The following is a 6,326-nucleotide window of genomic DNA, read 5'->3' as shown; positions in this document are numbered from 1 at the left end:
ATAATGATAAACTATAGCTTACATTGATTGGCTCCTTTGTGTCGTGGTGGACGTACCTCCGGTTCTCCTTCCTCCGGACATCCACCTCCTCCGTCATATGTTCCGGCCCGGGTTACCACTTCCAAAAACTAAGATGATAATATTATCGTTGTAATCTTCACCCGATTAAATAAAGCGAATTGAAACTTTAATTTTCGTTGGAAGTCTTTTTTTCTCCCCACCACTCTCTCATCCCCACCTACCCGTGTTCAACAATATGTAACTTAAATTTTATGTAATATTATCGTTGTAATTTTCACCCGATTAAATAAAGCGAATTGTTGTTGTTTTTCATTTTATTCTGTCCAGACATATTTTCGGAAGTTCATTTCCGAATTCCCCAGGGGGTGCGTTCGGAGATGAACTTCCGAAACACCACATTTTCTGAAAAAGTCACTTTATTTCGGAGATGAATCTCCGAAATCAATATTTTATATTAAAAAAAACACGTTTTCGGAAGTTCATTTTCGAAAACACCTTTTTCAAGAAAAAAAGTACAGTTTCGGAAATGAACTTCCGAAACAAGGGGTATTGTGGTAAATTCACCGGAGGTGGCCAAGAAGGTTGGGAGGTGGGTGAAGAAATTCTCAAAAGAATTATGAACTCAATTTGTTTAATATAAATAATTATTTTATATAAAATTTTATATTTTAATTTATGGATTAGTAAGTATTTATAATAAAAAAAATTAATTTACGTTTATCATAAAAATATAATTACTCAAAATACTATTAAAAAATTATGAAAAAATTTAAGTTTATTTTAATATAAAAATATTATTTTTGAGACAATTTAAAATGGTGGCAATTATTAATGATAATTATAATTTTTTGGATGATCACAAAACTTAATTATGACACACATGTCAACAAGTTTGTGAAGTGTCTCAATATCCACAAACCTTTAAAAAAAAGTTGATCTTAGCAAAAAAAAAAAAAAACAGATGGCTTATAAATTAGCTTATAAGATATAGTAAATAAGATGATTAATAATAGATAAGTTAGTAAATAAGATGATTAATAATAGATAAGTTAGTGTGTAAATTTGATGTTTTGATGAAAATAATGTTAAACTACTCATATAAATAAAAGATTTTTTTTTATTTTGAGTTATTATTATTTTACCCCTTTGTCATATAGATTATTTCTTGTGTCTCCTTGTAAATTTTTTTTGAAAAACAACCTTGTTTTTTCAAAATACTAACGGTTTAGCCCCTAAAATCAAAATCTGCAAGAAAATTCGAAAAAAAATCCGCAGAAAACATACAGATATTCCTGCAAATTTTGACTTTAAGAACTAAATTGTTAGTATTTTGAAGTGACAAGATTGTTTTTTTTTTAAAATAAATTACAGAGGGTAAACCAGAAATTACTTATATGACAAAGAGGTAAAATGGTAAGAACCCTTTTATTTTTAATTAAAATCATAAAAGTGAAAACAAAACAGAATTCTTCACAAAACAAAATATATTTAAAATTCACAAGCTTTCTTAAAGTTACATATGAAAAATTGCTATAAATTTGAAAAAAAGAATTATATAAGCTCGTGAATGAATATTTTTTTATAAAAAAAACTACTTTATACTTATGATGGTATACACTAACATTATTTAATATAAGATAGTAATATTTTATATGTAAAAAAAGTGACATTATTTAATATAAGATAGTGATATTTTATATGTAAAAAAAGTGATGATTTGATATTGTCAATTAGAGCAAGAGACGTGAGACTTTGAGAAGTTGTTAGCTATTAAGAAATATAGTATGGTAATACTATTGAAAATCATATATATGAAATTCTATCTATTTATTCTTTAGAAATAAATTATGGAAAGAATGCTATTTAAACTTTATACTCATGAATTAATGTGAATGGTATCATAAAATTCAAATGATTTTTTTTTTAAATTATATGATCGTTTAGAGAAGTGTGAGCTATATCATAAAATTTACATTTTTTTTATTCTTGTTATATTGTTAAATGTAAATGTGTCTCATCGAATTTGTGCTGTTGTATAGAATTTATATTGGATCATTGAATTCATTTTTATCACATATTGGATCATTGAATTAGAATTGCATTTATGGAAATTATGTTATCATATGATTTTTACCAAAGAAAATACGAATGTCATGACTTGTCCTAAGGGACAGTTGGAAAATAATGGAGTTATGCGAGTGACACATTTTGCATTTTTTTAAAACTCGAGTCAATCTAAATGCTAAAAATTTGAAGTACAAGTTAAAAACCTAATTTAAGAGATTCTCTTTTAGATTTTGCATTTGTTAGAGTTAGAGAGAAGCTTCACCCTCTCTTTAACTTTTTTTAATTATGTTTTTTTTTTATCTCCATTATAAACGATGAAAAATATTGTAATATAAGGAATTTAGAAAGACTGAAAGTAGATTAAGGCTCGCAAGAAAAGTTTTCTCTCAATCTGTATTTGATGGGATAATGAACCAAGTCAGAACCAAGGCTTCGAGAATGTAAGGAAGAGTCAATCCTCCTTTTTCTTCACATCATTTTCTATCCATATGGAGCAAAAAAAGTATGGAGAATTTTATAAGTATGAAGATATTGATGAAGTGTCATATCATCAAAACGTGACATTCGAGGGACACCACAAGAAAATTGGCAGATTGCGACGGTTATTTTGGCAGATTACAGCGGTTAAAATTGCCGCAATTTACAATTTGCGACGGTTGCAATACCGCCGCAGAATCGTGTGTTTGGAACTCACTTAAATTATAAATGGTGACGGTTAAAAAGCATCGTAAATATGTCTATGATTTTTGTTTTTGTTGTCATTCGCGACGGTTTAACACTGTCGTGAATGTGGTATCCTAACGGTTTGAACCGTCGTAAAGTTGCCTTTGATTTTTTTTCATTTAAAACTGTCGTGAATATGATATCCTGATGGTGAAAACCGTTGTAATTTGATTTATAAATTGTAAATATAATTTATTTGGTTTCAGTTTAAAGTGCTAGTAATTATTTAATTTTTACATTTAACAACAGTTTAAACCATTATTAGTTTTTATTTATTGTATTATTCTTTTCCTATAATATTTCTTTTTATTTAAATTATTATCTACTAAAATATTTTTAAATATAGTATTGTTCTTTTTATTATTTTTAAAAAAAAAATTATTTCTACTATAATATTTTTATTTATAGTATTATTTTGTTTTATTTTCTATCACTTTTTAACATAGTAAAATTAATTCCAATCAAAAACATTTAATATCAAATAAGCATCATGATATAAAAAAAAGCAAGTTCCATAATCATGTAGTACAAAATACCGAAAAACATATCAAATTCGAAAACATGTCGTGCTGGTGCACACAGGGGAAGTAAGTTGCAATTTCGCCAAGTCATTCTTCACATCAACGACTCCGGGACCTGTTAACATTGATCCTATGTTCAACATAAGCATCTCTCCTTTTGCCAGCTTTGCGACTTTTTCTTGTCTCTCCGAACCTTTAGTTCTAATACCAAGAAGTCGTCGAAGCAAGAAATAGTTTACCTGCAAGACCATGTGCATTGTTCATCTTTCATGATTCATAACATAAAAAAAACAACACTCATGACCCTAAGGCATGTTCGCGTAGCTCAAGTTCCACAAAAACCTCGGGTCGTGATCCAACCTCTCTGATAACTTGCCCTACCAACCTGTCAGCACGAGTTAAAGTGGTATCCATGGTTGTTCCAACACCAATTAGGCCTCCAAGATGTTTCCACTCTCATCTTTAACAACTATTCCAGGTCGAACTTCAATGAATTGATTGACCTTTTAAACTCCCTGCAAATAACAAATTGTAAGATGTGCTTAAAAATAATGTGTCAAATGTCTAACCACAAAACTCGGCCAATATTGGCATGTATAAGAAACTAGAAGTGTTACTCTCTAAGTCTCTTTAAGCATCCACTGGAGCACATGTTTAGAAAAAGGTTTATGCATAAGTCTAACTAGAAAGTGACATTTGTTCTTTCCAATATAAAAAAAAGGTTATATTTTGTAATAACAGTATCTTTAAACTAGCTGTTACCAATACTCCACCTCCCATACCTCCAACAGGGAATGCAAGTCAATGATCTTTGTAAGCATTATAGTATGAAAGTTGTAGTTAATTTAGAACAAAACAAAGTATTACTTAAGCACTCACACACATATGCACATGCATATATATATATATATATATATATATATATATATATATATATATATATATATATATATATATATATATATATATATATATATATATATATATATATATATATATATCTATATATATATATATATACATATACATAGAAGTAAGCATCGTAGTATGAACTGCACTAGTGTGCATATATAAATTCTTCCAAATCCCTAAAAAAAATTAATACTATTGTGTAACTTACCTTCTGGTTCCAAGTCTCTCAAATGCTTCAACCACTGACTCCACTTCAACAACAGTAAGATGTGGAGATTAATTAGTATCATTGAAGATTAGACTATAAAGGTCGACTTAAAACACTAAACTAAAGTTTAACACAAGACATTTCATACAAAAAATCAAAGAACAAGATTAAAGTAAAATAGAGGTCTATCTAAATCATCGACATGTGGACAAACTAAAACGACATTACGATAACTGGAAAAAGCATAGGTACTAAAGTTAATACATCAAATTAGAAAGTAGAATCCGAATATAGGGTTAACTATTAGGAAAATTAGAAATAAGTAAATAGTTTCAGACTGAATCAAATTACTACTAAATATTCATCTTCACTTCACAAAATTAAATATATAACATAATGTAGCAGTAGAAAACAAACTCTTCTTATCCCACCAATAATGGTACACAGCTTAATCGAACGGCAAAACCAAATCAACTTTTTTTCCTTCTTATTTCTTACTTTTACTTTCCTGTCATCTTGAAAGGTAACTTTTACTTTCCTTGCAAATACCGATAGCTCAGGGTCGGGGTTTTTCATTCAGAAAATGATTCGATTCAGTCTAATTCATTCTAAATCAAAACAAAAAGTAAATACAAAAATACATAAATATAAATAAATTATTCTTCACATACCTCCATGGTTGAAGTTTGATTTTGATTTGTGACAAAAGAATTGCACACAACAGCACACAACCATGGAAGAGATACAATAACTAACGCACCACACGCTCAGAAGAAGAACAGTGACGAAATTTCAAATCCAGAAGAGCTTTCATAAGCAAGATTGAGAAGAAAACGGTCAAAAGAGCAGAAGAACAAAGGTTGAAATAGAGTGAAAGATAAAAGATGCATACCTTGTTTTTTCTCAGTAATAGTTTGGGGGGGACCTAAAGGGTCTGAGGGTTTGTGTGGTCTGAGGGTCTGAGCGATAACATATGGAATGAGAGGGAAACAGAGCGTGATTCTTTTGTGTGGGTTGGTAAGCTGTAGATTGAGCTTAGATTCTTAGATGTGATTAAGTGTTTCATTGGTGAGAATGAACTAGGGTTTCACTAGTTCTATTCACCTAAGTACCCAACACCTAGCGTAGTTATACGAATTCACTCAGGATTAGATAAATCGCAACTAGCAGGGAATATGGATTACTGCACTCTGCATTTCCATCCACTCCGCTGCCGCCTAACGTAGTTCTAGGATTCACGCACGTCAGAATAGAAAGGAGATGTAGTAGTTCCTTCCACTAAAATAGGTACCCTAGACTTCCCCAAATGGAGATCACCACTTCCACTCCTTCTACCAATCCTTAGATAGGTAGCTTCTCACATCTCTAGGTACACCAGAACGAGTCGGAGTGGAATATCTTGTCCATCTAAGTATTGTCCAGGCCGAAGTAATTAGAAAATCTAATATCTCTGTCCAGGCTCCCAAAAGTCTTCCATCTTATTGGTTCTTTAGTCTTCTCTGTCACTGGCACCATGACCGTGTAGCGAAATCTTAACTACTTCAAGCTCATCCCTATCGTAGAATTCCCTTACTATATTCCTACTCAGGCGCTTCATGAATTCCCTTCACCGCTACAAGGATCCCGAGACGGTCCACTTCGTCTAATCGAAATCTTGGAACTTCCACTCGTCTTAGACCTTACCACGACAGTTGGGTTGTCAATATTCCGTGACAATTCTCCTCTTACGTCTGACATCCCCAACTTAACCGACTTCGATCACTTCAGCTCAAGTTGCTTCGAATCTTACGCATCCTCGTGGTGGCTCCACCGTGATCCTATCTATCACATATGCAGTCAGTGGGGTTATCAGGCTCAACGACTGAATACTATGA

General features: G+C 31.1%; 1 long non-coding RNA gene across 1 annotated transcript; it reads right to left on the bottom strand.

Annotated features, from left to right (window-relative positions):
- Positions 1-3,257: 3,257 nt before the first annotated feature.
- Positions 3,258-5,304, bottom strand: LOC131647356 (uncharacterized). Its single transcript, XR_009297801.1, has 4 exons — positions 5,124-5,304; positions 4,453-4,495; positions 3,718-3,847; positions 3,258-3,571 (listed from the first exon to the last, which is right to left on the bottom strand). It is a non-coding gene; the product is annotated as an uncharacterized LOC131647356 (long non-coding RNA).
- Between the last annotated feature and the right edge of the window lie 1,022 nt (positions 5,305-6,326).

Source organism: Vicia villosa, linkage group LG2 (assembly GCF_029867415.1).
Source record: "Vicia villosa cultivar HV-30 ecotype Madison, WI linkage group LG2, Vvil1.0, whole genome shotgun sequence".
Lineage (NCBI taxonomy): Eukaryota > Viridiplantae > Streptophyta > Magnoliopsida > Fabales > Fabaceae > Vicia > Vicia villosa.
This window is presented reverse-complemented; position numbering and strand designations above follow the sequence as displayed.